General features: G+C 46.4%; 1 protein-coding gene across 1 annotated transcript in view; it reads left to right on the forward strand.

The window, feature by feature from the left end:
* LOC144766850 (polyserase-2-like) overlaps positions 1–16,349 on the forward strand; it is a 1,745,029-nt gene that overhangs the window by 428,310 nt on the left and 1,300,370 nt on the right. The gene's annotated exons all lie outside the window — the stretch shown is intronic.

Raw genomic sequence — 16,349 nt, forward strand, 5'->3', positions numbered from 1 at the left:
GCTTCTGCAGTATGCTAAGGAGGATTGTTTTAGCCATCTCACAAACAGCCCACAAAATGCCCCTCACACTTTTATTTATTTATTTATTTATTTTATTTAAAAAGGTTTTATATAGCGCTGCTGGACCCAGGAGTATCAGAGTGCTTTACATGGTAAATAAACATGTTATAATACAATATACAATTGACAATGAGCAGAAAAATTCAAACAAGATAAAAACATTGTAAAAGGGGGAGAGGTGTTGGGTAATAATAGCACATCAGAGCATAGAGGTAAAGAGTAGGGACAAAGTCAGTAACATTAAGAACCCCAATATTTATTGAGGAGGAGAACTTTGAGACTTTTTTTGAAGAGAGGGTAAGAAGGGTTACAGCGAAGATCCTTGGGGAGTGAATTCCAAATTGTAGGAGCATTGCCAGAGAATGCACATGATTGGGTCTTATTACATTATAGTTTAAGAGGGATAAGGACAAGGGAGTTAGTGCTCCTCAGGGACCTGGAGCACCCTGCCTTTTGTAGTTTGCTCGAAAGGTAGGAAGGGGTGTTTTGGTGAAGGGCTTTGTGCGTGATGGAGGCGATCTTGTAGGTGGATCGACCTTCAATTGGGAGCCAGTTTAGGTTTTTGAGAACAGGAAAGATATGGTCAAATTTTTTACAGTCAGAAATAAGTCTGGCAGCTAGGTTGAGAACAGATATAATCGGGGCTAGGTGGACTTTAGGGGTGCCAGCAAGAGTGGCGTTAACATAGTCAATCCTGGAGAGGACAAGAGATTGGACAACAATTTTGAAATCATCTGCTGGAATGAAGGGTTTAATTTTTTTGAGGTGATGAAGGGAGAAAAGAGCACTTTTGGCTGCATTTTTTATGTGGGGGATGCGATTAAGATTATGATCGATGCTGATACCTAGGGATTTGACAGAGTTAGAGGTGGAGAGGGAGGAAGTAAGTGCATTGATATCGTTGATCCAGAGTTGAATGGGAAGGGAATTATTTTTGGGAGTGAAAAGGATGATTTCAGTTTTTTTAGGGTTAAGTTTGAGATGATTTAGATGGAACCATGATTGGACTTTAATCAGGGTGTCATTGATGTGGAGGATATCATTGTGGGATTTGATCCTGTAATATAGTTGAGTATCGTCGGCATAGAGGTGGTAACTGATTTTGGCTTCATTGAGAATGAGGGTGAGTGGTTCCATAAAAAGATTGAATAGGGTTGGGGAGAGGATAGACCCTTGAGGACACCGAGTGAGACAGGTTGAGGTTTGGAGAGGCAGTGACTGAGCTTAATTTGTTGTGATCGATTTTGAAGGAACGAGGAGAACCATTTGAGTACAGTGCCTTCAAAGCCAAAACGATCTTTGAGGGTGTTAAGAAGGGTGGGATGGTGGACAATATCAAAAGCAGCTGAGAGATCGAGGAGGATTAGTAGTGAGGATTAGCCTTTGTCTAAAGAGCGATGAATGTCATCTGTAATATTGAGCATAGCAGTTTCGGTGCTGCACCCCTTTCTAAAACCAGATTGGAAAACGTCGAGGAGATTGAAGAAGTTGATATGGTCATTAAATTGAGACAGGACACATTTTTCAAGGGCTTTAGAGAGGAGGGGAAGGTTCGAGATAGGGCGTAGATTGTTCAGGTCATTAGGGTCAGTGGTGGGGTTTTTAAGAATGGGGGAGATTTGACCTAGCTGAAGGGAGGGAGGAACACAGCCAGTGGAAAGTGAGGAGTTGATGATATCGGTCCATAAAGGGACAATGATGTATTTGAGTTCCTGAACTAAATGGGCAGGGAGAGGATCTTTAGAGTGAGAGGATGGTTTGAGTTTAGAAATGATGTTGATGGCGGTGGTTTCTGATATTGTACTAAATTCGCTCCATAGAGCCTTGTTTTTAGAGAGTATCAAGAAGGGGTAAATCAGGGAGGCGTTGAGATGAGTCGAGATGTGGGAGAGAGGAGGACAAAAGTGAACCAGGAATGTTCGGGAGGGTATGTTGGTTGAGGGGAGGTTGGAGACCGAGAGGCGGGGGGAAGAGAAAGATAGTTCGATGTTATTGATTTTATTCAAAAAGAAGCAGGCAATTTCTTTGCATCTTTCCACAGAGGCTGTTAAAATAGGAGGGCCAGAGGAAGTTTGTTTTTTAACGATGTTAAAAAGTTCTCTAGGGCGGTTACTGGCCTGGTCAAGTTGTGACCGTAGAAAGGAGGCCTTTTCGTTAAAGATATGTTTTTTCTAATGGGCTCTGGTGGTTCTCAGGAGAGCCAGGTTGTCTGACGAGGGATGGCTTCTCCAAGCACATTCTGATTGTCTGATGGCCCGTCTTTCATTATTGAGTTCAGCATTGAACCAGGATTTGGGAGGGATGTTTTTTTGTTTTTTGAGTTTAATTGGGGCAATTAGTTCAAGGGCACCAAGAATAGATTTATTATAATGGTCAGTGAGGTCGTTGGTACTATGAGAGGGAGGGGGGAGAAGTAAGCGAGTTTTAATTGCGGATTCCAATTCACCAGGAGGAATAAGGTGAAGGTTGCGAGTGGGTTTCATAGGTAAAGTTCTAATTGGGGCGGTGTGAGTAATGGGGTTATTCAGGGTGAAAAGGATGAGGTGGTGATCAGACCAGTCTACAGGAAGGATATTAGAGAGAGAGGCCAGATCCTTGCTCATCACAATAGCATCAAGGGTGGCACCCTTGGTGTGAGTAGGGGCAAGGCAGAGTTGGGTCAGGTCAGTGATGTCTAAAGTTTCTTTAAATTGGATGACAGCAGGGTCCTCACTTTTGTTCCAGTGGATGTTGTAATCACCAAGGAAGAGATTCTTGGAGTGGGAGAGTGATGCTTGAATAATAAGATCTGTCATCTCTTCGGTGAAGGGGAGACAATTTCCAGGGGGTGGTAAATGGTGTGAAGTCGAGTGGTGGGAAAGCCAGGACAGGAGAGGTCGGTGCAAAGGTATTCAAAGGACGAGGGGTCTTGGAGCTGGACAAGTGAGATGACGAGTTGATCCTTAAAGATAAGGGCAAGGCCTCCTCCTATTAGATCGATTCTATCTTTCCTAATGATAGAGTAGCCTGGAGGGATGAGCAAGTCGAGGATAGGGGTGGAGTAGGTGGAGAGCCAAGTTTCAGTAAGGAATGCGATGTCTATGTTTTCATTGAGAATGGTTTCCGCAATCTCAGTTGCGTGGCAGGAGGCGGATCTGCAGTTAATCAACATGCAGCAGAGGGAAGAGAGGACAGGTAAAGGGGTGGGGGCCAGGGGGGGATAGTTCTAAGTAGTTGGGGAGTTCTAGGAGATGTCGGATAAGGTGGGAATCTGTTCGTTCCTAAGAGAACTGGGATAGAAGATTGACAGATAGGGGGGTAGTGTGCAAGGTTGGAGAGGGAGAGATACAGGAGTTCCTAGAAAAGTTAGCTCCTGATGCAGTAGGGGAGGTATACCGTTGTGGGGGAAGGTCGTGATGGTATCACAGGGTGGGAAGCTTAAGGAGGGATCTGTGTGAATGGATCGGATAGTGTAGTTAGAGGGGAGGGCAGGAGTGTCAGTGTTGGTAACAACTATAGGTAGTCTGTGGGTGGATTGAGATGAGTGTCGAAGTGCAAAGGTATGATGCATTGTGAGGCGGTTGATGTGCGGTCAAGATCTGAGGGATGGGCTTTTAGAAGGATTGAGATGTCTCTTCTGAGTGAGGAAAGATCTAAAACGAGGGATGAAAGGAGAAGTTCAATTTTAAGGAGTGTTTGAGTGCAAAAAGAGGAGTGAAGTGCATCGGTTATTTTAAGGAGATTGGTAGGGTTAGAGTTAACAAGGGGGGTATATCAAGGGGAGGAAGGGGGGAAAGCCTGGAGGAGGTGGGGGGGAGTTATAATGAGGGGGAGGAGCATTTATAGTCGGGGGAATACAGGAGGTAAACGTAGGAGAGGCGTTCAATTTAGGAGGCCTGCTAGGTGTATGAGGTGTAAATCCAGTGAGGATCGGTGTACCTAGTGTATTGTGGATTGTTAGAGGGAACAAGGAAGAGTGAAAGGGGGTATCGGTGGAGGAGCTGATGGGGAGGTGTGTGAGATGGTTAAGCGAGGGGGAGAGGATGAGTAGCATCAGAGGGTGAGGTGGTGTGGGAGTGGGAGTCGGAGGTAGGGAGGAGGATAGGAGAGTGAAAATTATTAGAATGGGGGGATATCATGGGGTAAGTAGGTGAGGCTGGAAGAGTCACTGAGGCGTTGAATAGGGTGGAGGATGACGGGGGATTATTCAAAATGTGGTCAAGAGGAGGGGAGTGAGTAGCAGAGCTTTGGGAAGACGGGGTTAGCGAGGGAGCCTGAGTAGGTGTGCGGGAATCAGTGGAATTGGGCAGTTTAGGGGAATCATGTGGGGGGGTGGGAGAGACACATGTTAAGGGAGACGAAAGGGGGACAAGTATATCGGAGGACTTGTAGACAGAAGGGGACTGAGAGATATTAGGGGATAGGGAGACAAGGGTGTCGTAACAAGTTATAATGTTGAGGGCGAGGGTAGTGAGTAGAGATTGAGAATAATCTGCTTGATTGGGGGAAGAGGAGTGTAAAATGGTGAGAGGGAGTAAAGGAGTAAGGAGGGGAAGGGAGTCGTTATTAGAAAACGCAATGGAGGCAGGGGGGGTCAAGTGCTGTTGGGAAAGGGCAATGATGTTGGGTGTAAAAGAGGAGGAGGGTGAGTCAGGGGGAAGAGATAGGGGTGTAGGAGAGATGATGGGAGGTGGAGGAACTGAGAGTTGAGGAAAATCCAAGACAGGAAACGGGGGGCCGGGGACAAGATGGGGGTATCTGGGACTGGGGGTTGAAGGGGTGAGAGGGAAGGGTTCAAGGATCGTGTGAGGGATTGGGATAGAGAGCTGAAGTAGGATTCAAAGATGTGGAGATGGTTTTCTGAAGCTTGGATGAGAATGTTACCAGATTTGAAGATGGAGATATCAATTTCTCCCGGAAAGGAAGGGGAGGGAGTGGTGGAGAGTTTCAGACCATATGGGATATTGCGGGAATTCGTGACAGGGAGGTGTCGGAGAAAAAGGCTTTTCCATTTAGAAGTGCGTTTGGTAAAGAAGATGTCGTTGGTGATAATGGAGGAGTTAAGGTTATTATGGTGATCAGCAAATAAGGTTTCTGGGTGGAGACAGAGTAGTTTATGCTTGAAGTTTTTCTTACCATGTTTGGAGAGATGGGAGGGGTAGATGATAGACCAAGAGTTAGGACCGAGTTTAGAGATGGGTGAAGCTGAGAAAGTGGGTGGAAGCGAGAGGGGAGGCATGATTAGGAGTATGCAGAGAGAAAGTAGGAGCGAACAGGTTAGACTATATAAACCACAAAGCAAGACTGTGAAAGGAGGAAGTGTGGGGGGTCGGGTAGCGTTTTAGGCAAAGCGAACTCAGACAGAGAGAGGAAAGGGAGAGGCCAGATGGCGTGACAATGTGTGGGGGGCAGCGTATTAAGTTAAAATATACGGGACAATTCTAAAGAAGTGGATAATCAAAAGGTGTCAGGTAGCGTTAAGCCAAAGCAGACATATACAGTGAGAGAAGTGGGTGAAGCCAGACAAAAGGAGAACGAGTAGAGGCGCAGCGTATTCACACTCTGTTAAGAGACTTAGGGCCTCATTTATGAGGCCCCTTGCGCCCCCGGGACTCCACTTTTTTTAACGTGCCGTGGCGCAGGAACTTGCACGATATTTATCAGGCGGCACTAAGCCCCTTTTTTTGGCTCAATGCTGCCTGATAACTATCATATCTTTAAACACAGTTTTCTGCATTGAAGGGCGTGCAATGAGTGTTGTTGAAGGCGTTCCCAGCATCATCCATGGCTTTTTGTCACTTCTTCAAATTTATGAGAAATCGTAAATCTGAGGTAGCGCCAAAAACGTGTGCCTCCCAATGGGACGCGTAAGGGAGGTACAACGAGGAGAAATATCTGTACTCCACTATTGGACTTTCATAGATTCACATGGTTGAGTCATTCCCTGTTGTTTATCAAAACAGCAATGCAAAGTCAGCATAAACTAAAAAACAGCCCCAGACCCATTTCAGTTTTGTTGCATATCCATCTCTTTTTTGTAAAAGAAACCAAAAGCAGGCTTTAGCCAGTCAGAACACCCCACCTTCTAGAACTCTCCTGAGAGAACATCAGACCGTCAGATTTTCTACCGCATGTTGTGCTAGGGAGTTTCCACTGAGTTCTGCTCAGTTTTTTCATATATCTTCTCTCTTGCAAGGTTTTATTCCTAACATTTTCTTCAGAATTCTATTGGGCTTAGTTAATCTACTTTCCTGAGAAGAAGAAGGGTCTTTTTAGAGCATGTGCCACCTGTTCAAAGAATAGACTTCATGTGGATGACCCTCACAAGGACAGTATCTACTGCCTGTACTGTGAAAACATGGCCAAGGATTGTAAGATATAGTGTACCTTCTCCAGGAAAACACTGAGGAATCATGAGGGGCGACTCCTCATTTGGCTCCAAAAGCTGAAATACAGAAAGGAGCCTCAATCCAGTGAGGATAGTGATGAGGCCTTTTCTTCCTCGTCTTCCAGAAGGTCTCACAAGAGGGAAAGATTTGAACCTCACTCATCCGGTGAGCGCCCTTGTAAAGCCTCCAAAAAGATCACCCATGGGTCTTACAGGCTTAGTCCTACAAAATCTCCTCACTGAGGTGAAAGGAGAGGAAAGGACATCTGACTGGGGACAGCAGGGTTAAAAAGGTGAGTTCTGTGCCACTTTCAACACCTCCTGAGGGCAGGAAAGCCTTCAAGAAGCCTTTTTGTGTTCCTCCTGAGGAGAAACCATCCAGGAAGGCTTTACCTTCGGCTAAATCATCGTCGTCGAAGGCAGCGTCGATAAAGAGATCATCATCGTCGTTTGCGCAGAGCGATGCTTTCTGGGGATCCACAGTCAAGGGACGGTCATCATCGATCTCTCCTCCAACGATGTCATTGACAATGGGATTGTTGTTGAAGATTCTGCAAGTATCATCGGTTACTGTACCGCCAACATCTTCCTCGTCAGTGGTTCCAACAGCGACAATGACAGCGACGACGGCAGTGACGACAGCAGAGACAATGACAGCAATGATGACAGCGACGACTACAGTGCCGTCTATGGCATCAACTGCGACGGTGTTTAGTTTGCCTTCAACGGTGGCTCCACCGATGACACCATCAACAATGGAAAACATTCCTGCAGAGGAATTGAGAATCAGACACTTAACTCCATAAATCACATCACCTAGAAAGGTGACTCCTTTGATTCCTTCACATCTCCTGGAGGAAGAGGACTCTGAGGATGACGATGGCCCCTTCGGTTACGCCCGCAGTCCATCTGTATTGCACATAAAATGCCAGGAAGACGACTTTGAGGAGGGATATGAGGAGGGACACTATTATGTGCCTCCTCAGGACTACCACCAACAGTATCAGGAGGAGATGGTTTGCATGCCATCTTCGTTGCTTTCTGATCTACAGTTTATGCTTTTGCACTAAAAGAAAAGATTTCCGGCTCCTTTTACTGTTCCAGAACATTCTGTGTTGCCTCCTAAACAACATTCAGTGCCTTCCACCCCTCAATTGGTGACAATGTTACACACAGTTACTGCTCCACCATCAACAGTGCCTCCTGACCAACATCCTGTCACCTCTGATGAGGACCAGGAGGAGAGGGAGCTTCCAGATCCACACAGAGAATGGGACAACTATATTTTTCCCACCCCGTCTTCACCCTCACTGGTTCCTATAGATTCTCCACCTAAAGATATCTATGGTTTTTATAATCTTCTGGAAAGAGCAGCCAATAGATATAATTTGTCAATGCCAACTTCGCAAAAGGAGTGCTTTCTTTATGACTTCAAGGAACCCTTTAGGAAATCAGTGCGAGACATAATCATTGTTGATTACATATGAGAGGAGGGCCTTCAGGTTATGAAGACCCCACGACAGTGATTCCTGTTCTTCCTAGATTGGAGAAGAAGTATAAGGCCTCAGAAGATGGTCCGGTTTGCATAGTGGGTTGCCCAAAGCCAGACTCAGTAATAATCCCAGCGGCTCTATGGAAGTCCAAGTACCCGGCTGCCATGGGCACAACACCTCCGGACAAGGAAGCCAGATGCCTTGACATTGCAGACAAATGATTCCCTTCGATGTCAGGACTGATGGTCAGGGCAGCTAATGTTCTAGCGATGTTAGGTATTTTTGATCGCTAGATGTGGTGCAACCTAGCCCCTTACATCGGCCAACTCCCTGACGGAAGTATGTCAGCCGCCAAGGAAATCCTCAGGGAGGGTGAGAGAGCATCCTTGTAAGTTATGGACTGTGCGATGGACATCACTACGATGACTTTTCGGTCGCAGGCATGATCAGCAGTCTTACACTGACACGGATGCCTCAGAGCAACATCTTCTCGGCCAGAGGTTCAGAATACAATTTTGGAATTTCCACTTGATGGAGAGGCCCTTTTTGGTAAGAACCTCAATCAATCAATCAATCAATCCATTATTTGTAAAGCGCACGACATACCCGCGAGGGTCTCAAGGCGCTGCGGGGGGGGAGCTACTGATCAAACAGTCAGGTCTTGAGCATCCTCCTGAAGGTCAGCAGGTCTTGGGTGTGTCGTAGCCTCAGTGGGAGGGTGTTCCATGTCTTGGCGGCGAGGTGGGAGAAGGGTCTCCTGCTGGTGGTTGTTCTTCGGATGCGTGGGATGGTGGCGTCTGAGAGGTCCGCGGAGCGTAGCTGGTGGTTGATGATGTAGCTGGGCCGGTCTTGTGGAGAGCCTTGTGTGCGTGGATGAGGAGCTTGAAGGATATCCACTTGCGGATGGGGAGCCAGTGCATGTCCCTCAGGTGGGGGGAGATGTGGCCGTGGTGTGGTAGGTCAAGGATCAGTTGTGCCAAGGCATTTTGGAGGCACTGTAGTCGTTTGAAGAGCTTGGTCGGAGCTCCTGCAAAGAGGGTGTTTCCGTAGTCAAGTCTGCTGCTGACGAGGGCCTGGGTGACTGTCTTTCTTGTATCTGTCAGGATTCATCTGTAGATCTTGCGGAGCATGCGGAGGGTGTTGAAGCAGGAGGAGGAGACGGCGTTGACCTGCTTGGTCATTGAGAGCGTTGAGTTGAGGATGATTCCCAGGTTGCGTGCTTGGTTGGTGGGTGTCGGGGCTGCTCCCAGTGCCGTCGGCCACCAGGAGTCAAATCAAATCAAATCAAAATTTACTTTATTCGGTTTTCTTCGTATACAAAACCATAAAAGTACATTTTAAAAAAAATTCTGCACTTCAATAATTATAGAAATTTTCGTATCTTTAAAAACTAGTATATAATAAAATTCATTTAAATATATTGACAGTTCATAGAATACTATTATTTAGTCATTATAAAAAGTGATATAAAAAGGACGTCTTGCACAATTACATAGAAAAAATAGAGATCCTGGACAGAGGAGTCATGGTCTACTCTAAATTTGGCCAATGCCGAACAATAAACTTTAAAAATGTAATTATCATTTTCGTTAAGCATTCCTCTTCCAGAAACTGTAAAAAGAGCAGTGCGGGACGGCATCTTCGAATGCCCATAGATTTTAAAACTGGGATAAGCCAGAGCTTCCTAGGTTCACTATAGAACTTACAAAATAAGATTGTATGGATAGTGGCCTGAGTAGAGAGGTCGTCACATGGACACGTGGGAATGCTGTTGCCCAGTTATTTGTTTTTGGGAAGGTAACTAGTCGATGGAAAGAGTTTAGCCTAAACCGAATCAACAGGAATCTTTCATAGCTGGTAATGTTGAATGTTAAGTAGGGTTGAATAGTCAGAGTGGTTTGTATGGACAGGGTGTGTTGGACGGATGATTTACTGACCTCTTTGGCCAGACGCAGTTCTTCTAGATGTGTTAAACAATGCGCTTGAAATGCTTTTCTAGATAGCTCTAGGATTGAGGTGGGTGAGTGAAAATATTTTTCCAAGCCTAGATCATACAGGAAGCTTTTAATATAACGTATCCACCCAATCATGTGTGCATTTTCCAAAGAAATACAGTCCTGATTAAACCCTTGACAGAGAATGGTTTTAATTGATGACCAGATACGGTGCCACAAAAGAAGGGGTTGTATTTTGACAATATCTGTCAAATAAGAAAGACCCAATTCCAAGTGGCATGAAAAGGTCGCAGTAGGGGAGGTATCCCTTGGTGGGGGAAGGTCGTGATGGTATCACAGGGTGGGAAGCTTAAGGAGGGATCTGTGTGAATGGATCGGATAGTGTAGTTAGAGGGGAGGGCAGGAGTGTCCTTGTTGGTAACAACTATAGGTAGTCTGTTTGTGGGTGGATTGATATGAGTGTCGAAGTGCAAAGGTATGATGCATTGTGAGGCGGTTGATGTGCGGTCAAGATCTGAGGGATGGGCTTTTAGAAGGATTGAGATGTCTCTTCTGAGGGAGGAAAGATCTAAAACGAGGGATGAAAGGAGAAGTTCAATTTTAAGGAGTGTTTGAGTGCAAAAAGAGGAGTGAAGTGCATCGGTTATTTTAAGGAGATTGGTAGGGTTAGAGTTAACAAGGGGGGTATATCAAGGGGAGGAAGGGGGGGAAAGCCTGGAGGAGGTGGGGGGGAGTTATAATGAGGGGGAGGAGCATTTATAGTCGGGGGAATACAGGAGGTAAACGTAGGAGAGGCGTTCAATTTAGGAGGCCTGCTAGGTGTATGAGGTGTAAATCCAGTGAGGATCGGTGTACCTAGTGTATTGTGGATTGTTAGAGGGAACAAGGGAGAGTGAAAGGGGGTATCGGTGGAGGAGCTGATGGGGAGGTGTGTGAGATGGTTAAGCGAGGGGTGAGAGGATGAGTAGCATCAGAGGGTGAGGTGGTGTGGGAGTGGGAGTCGGTGGTAGGGAGGAGGATAGGAGAGAGAAAATTATTAGAATGGGGGGATATCATGGGGTAAGTCGTTGAGGCAGGAAGAGTCACTGAGGCGTTGAATAGGGTGGAGGATGACGGGGGATTATTCAAAATGTGGTCAAGAGGAGGGGAGTGAGTAGCAGAGCTTCGGGAAGACGGGGTTAGCGAGGGAGCCTGAGTAGGTGTGCGGGAATCAGTGAAATTGGGCAGTTTAGGGGAATCATGTGGGGGGTGGGAGAGACACATGTTAAGGGAGACGAAAGGGGGCCAAGTACATCGGAGGACTTGTAGACAGAAGGGGACTGAGAGATATTGGGGATAGGGAGACAAGGGTGTCGTAACAAGTTATAATGTTGAGGGCGAGGGTAGTGAGTAGAGATTGAGAATAATCTGCTTGATTGGGGAAGAGGAGTGTAAAATGGTGAGAGGGAGTAAAGGAGTAAGGAGGGGAAGGGAGTCGTTATTAGAAAAGGCAATGGAGGCAGGGGGGGGTCAAGTGCTGTTGGGAAAGGGTAATGATGTTGGATGTAAAAGAGGAGGAGGGTGAGTCAGGGGGAAGAGATAGGGGGGTAGGAGAGATGATGGGAGGTGGAGGAACTGAGAGTTGAGGAAAATCCAAGAGAGGAGACGGGGGGCCAGGGACAAGATGGGGGTATCTGGGACTGGGAGCTGAAGGGGTGAGAGGGAAGGGTTCAAGGATTGTGTGAGGGATTGGGATAGAGAGCTGAAGTAGGATTCAAAGATGTGGAGATGGTTTTCTGAAGCTTGGATGAGAATGTTACCAGATTTGAAGATGGAGATATCAATTTCTCCCGGAAAGGAAGGGGAGGGAGTGGTGGAGAGTTTCAGACCATATGGGATATTGCGGGAATTCGTGACAGGGAGGTGTTGGAGAAAAAGGCTTTTCCATTTAGAAGTGCGTTTGGTAAACAAGATGTCGTTGGTGATAATGGAGGAGTTAAGGTTATTATGGTGATCAGCAAATAAGGTTTCTGGGTGGAGACAGAGTAGTTTATGCTTGAAGTTTTTCTTACCATGTTTGGAGAGATGGGAGGGGTAGATGATAGACCAAGAGTTAGGACCGAGTTTAGAGATGGGTGAAGCTGAGAAAGTGGGTGGAAGCGAGAGGGGAGGCATGATTAGGAGTATGCAGAGAGAAAGTAGGAGCGAACAGGTTAGACTATATAAACCACAAAGCAAGACTGTGAAAGGAGGAAGTGTGGGGGGTCGGGTAGCGTTTTAGGCAAAGCGAACTCAGACAGAGAGAGGAAAGGGAGAGGCCAGATGGCGTGACAATGTGTGGGGGGCAGCGTATTAAGTTAAAATATACGGGACAATTCTAAAGAAGTGGATAATCAAAAGGTGTCAGGTAGCGTTAAGCCAAAGCAGACATATACAGTGAGAGAAGTGGGTGAAGCCAGACAAAAGGAGAACGAGTAGAGGCGCAGCGTATTCACACTCTGTTAAGAGACTTAGGGCCTCATTTATGAGGCCCCTTGCGCCCCCGGGACTCCACTTTTTTTAACGTGCTGTGGCGCAGGAACTTGCACGATATTTATCAGGCGGCACTAAGCCCCTTTTTTTGGCTCAATGCTGCCTGATAACTATCATATCTTTAAAAACAGTTTTCTGCATTGACGGGCGTGCAATGAGTGTTGTTGAGGGCGTTCCCAGCATCATCCATGGCTTTTTGACACTTCTTCAAATTTATGAGAAATCGTAAATCTGGGGTAGCGTCAAAAACGTGTGCCTCCCAATGGGAGGCGTAAGGGAGGTACAACGAGGAGAAATATCTTTACTCCACTATTGGAACTTTCATAGATTCACATGGTTGAGTCATTCCCTGTTGTTTATCAAAACAGCAATGCAAAGTCAGTATAAACTAAAAAACAGCCCTAGACCCATTTCAGTTTTGTTGCATATCCATCTCTTTTTTGTAAAAGAAACCAAAAGCAGGCTTTAGCCAGTCAGAACACCCCACCTTCTAGAACTCTCCTGAGAGAACATCAGACCGTCAGAGTTTCTACCGCATGTTGTGCTAGGGAGTTTCCACTGAGTTCTGCTCAGTTTTTTCATATATCTTCTCTCTTGCAAGGTTTTATTCCTAACATTTTCTTCAGAATTCTATTGGGCTTAGTTAATCTACTTTCCTGAGAAGAAGAAGGGTCTTTTTAGAGCATGTGCCACCTGTTCAAAGAATAGACTTCATGTGGATGACCCTCACAAGGACAGTATCTACTGCCTGTACTGTGAAAACATGGCCAAGGATTGTAAGATATAGTGTACCTTCTCCAGGAAAACACTGAGGAATCATGAGGGGCGACTCCTCATTTGGCTCCAAAAGCTGAAATACAGAAAGGAGCCTCAATCCAGTGAGGATAGTGATGAGGCCTTTTCTTCCTCGTCTTCCAGAAGGTCTCACAAGAGGGAAAGATTTGAACCTCACTCATCCGGTGAGCGCCCTTGTAAAGCCTCCAAAAAGATCACCCATGGGTCTTACAGGCTTAGTCCTACAAAATCTCCTCACTGAGGTGAAAGGAGAGGAAAGGACATCTGACTGGGGACAGCAGGGTTAAAAAGGTGAGTTCTGTGCCACTTTCAACACCTCCTGAGGGCAGGAAAGCCTTCAAGAAGCCTTTTTGTGTTCCTCCTGAGGAGAAACCATCCAGGAAGGCTTTACCTTCGGCTAAATCATCGTCGTCGAAGGCAGCGTCGATAAAGAGATCATCATCGTCGTTTGCGCAGAGCGATGCTTTCTAGGGATCCACAGTCAAGGGACGGTCATCATCGATATCTCCTCCAACGATGTCATTGACAATGGGATTGTTGTTGAAGATTCTGCAAGTATCATCGGTTACTGTACCGCCAACATCTTCCTCGTCAGTGGTTCCAACAGCGACAATGACAGCGACGACGACAGTGACGACAGCAGAGACAATGACAGCAATGATGACAGCGACGACTACAGTGCCGTCTATGGCATCAACTGCGACTGTGTTTAGTTTGCCTTCAACGGTGGCTCCACCGACGACACCATCAACAAGGGAAAAAATTTCCTGCAGAGGAATTGAGAATCAGACACTTAACTCCATAAATCACATCACCTAGTAAGGTGACTCCCTTGATTCCTTCACATCTCCTGGAGGAAGAGGACTCTGAGGATGACGATGGCCCCTTCGGTTACGCCCGCAGTCCATCTGTATTACACATAAAATGCCAGGAAGACGACTTTAAGGAGGGATATGAGGAGAGACACTATTATGTGCCTCCTCAGGACTACCACCAACAGTATCAGGAGGAGATGGTTTGCATGCCATCTTCGTTGCTTTCTGATCTACAGTTTATGCCTTTGCACTAAAAGAAAAGATTTCCGGCCCCTTTTACTGTTCCAGAACATACTGTGTTGCCTCCTAAACAACATTCAGTGCCTTCCACCCCTCAATTGGGGACAATGTTACACACAGTTACTGCTCCACCATCAACAGTGCCTCCTGACCAACATCCTGTCACCTCTGATGAGGACCAGGAGGAGAGGGAGCTTCCAGATCCACACAGAGAATGGGACAACTATATTTTTCCCACCCCGTCTTCACCCTCACTGGTTCCTATAGATTCTCCACCTAAAGATATCTATGGTTTTTATAATCTTCTGGAAAGAGCAGCCAATAGATATAATTTGTCAATGCCAACTTCGCAAAAGGAGTGCTTTCTTTATGACTTCAAGGAACCCTTTAGGAAATCAGTGCGAGACATAATCATTGTTGATTACATATGAGAGGAGGGCCTTCAGGTTATGAAGACCCCACCACAGTGATTCCTGTTCTTCCTAGATTGGAGAAGAAGTATAAGGCCTCAGAAGATGGTCCGGTTTGCATAGTGGGATGCCCAAAGCCAGACTCAGTAATAATCCAAGCGGCTCTATGGAAGTCCAAGTACACGGCTGCCATGGGCACAACACCTCCGGACAAGGAAGCCAGATGCCTTGACATTGCAGACAAATGATTCCCTTCGATGTCAGGACTGATGGTCAGGGCAGCTAATGTTCTAGCGATGTTAGGTATTTTTGATCGCTAGATGTGGTGCAACCTAGCCCCTTACATCGGCCAACTCCCTGACGGAAGTATGTCAGCCGCCAAGGAAATCCTCAGGGAGGGTGAGAGAGCATCCTTGTAAGTTATGGACTGTGCGATGGACATCACAACGATGACTTTTCGGTCGCAGGCATGATCAGCAGTCTTACACTGACACGGATGCCTCAGAGCAACATCTTCTCGGCCAGAGGTTCAGAATACAATTTTGGAATTTCCACTTGATGGAGAGGCCCTTTTTGGTAAGAACCTCAATCAATCAATCAATCAATCCATTATTTGTAAAGCGCACGACATACCCGCGAGGGTCTCAAGGCGCTGCGGGGGGGGGAGCTACTGATCAAACAGTCAGGTCTTGAGCATCCTCCTGAAGGTCAGCAGGTCTTGGGTGTGTCGTAGCCTCAGTGGGAGGGTGTTCCATGTCTTGGCGGCGAGGTGGGAGAAGGGTCTCCTGCTGGTGGTTGTTCTTCGGATGCGTGGGATGGTGGCGTCTGAGAGGTCGGCGGAGCGTAGCTGGTGGTTGGTGATGTAGCTGGGCCGGTCTTGTGGAGAGCCTTGTGTGCGTGGATAGGAGCTTGAAGGATATCCTCTTGCGAATGGGGAGCCAGTGCATGTCCCTCAGGTGGGGGGAGATGTGGCCGTGGCCTGGTAGGTCAAGGATCAGTTGTGCCAAGGCATTTTGGAGGCACTGTAGTCGTTTGAAGAGCTTGGTCGGAGCTCCTGCAAAGAGGGTGTTTCCGTAGTCAAGTCTGCTGCTGACGAGGGCCTGGGTGACTGTCTTTCTTGTATCTGTCAGGATCCATCTGTAGATCTTGCGGAGCATGCGGAGGGTGTTGAAGCAGGAGGAGGAGACGGCGTTGACCTGCTTGGTCATTGAGAGCGTTGAGTTGAGGATGATTCCCAGGTTGCGTGCTTGGTTGGTGGGTGTCGGGGCTGCTCCCAGTGCCGTCGGCCACCAGGAGTCAAATCAAATCAAATCAAAATTTACTTTATTCCGTTTTCTTCGTATACAAAACCATAAAAGTACATTTAAAAAATAAATTCTGCACTTCAATAATTATAGAAATTTCCATATCTTTAAAAACTAGTATATAATAAAATTCATTTAAATATATTGACAGTTCATAGAATACTATTATTTAGTCATTATAAAAAGCGATATAAAAAGGACGTCTTGCACAATTACATAGAAAAAATAGAGATCCTGGACAGAGGAGTCATGGTCTACTCTAAATTTGGCCTATGCCGAACAATAAACTTTAAAAATGTAATTATAATTTTCGTTAAGCATTCCTCTTCCAGAAACTGTAAAAAGAGCAGTACGGGACGGCATCTTCGAATGCCCATAGATTTTAAAACTGGGATAAGC

Source organism: Lissotriton helveticus, chromosome 7, assembly GCF_964261635.1.
Source record: "Lissotriton helveticus chromosome 7, aLisHel1.1, whole genome shotgun sequence".
Lineage (NCBI taxonomy): Eukaryota > Metazoa > Chordata > Amphibia > Caudata > Salamandridae > Lissotriton > Lissotriton helveticus.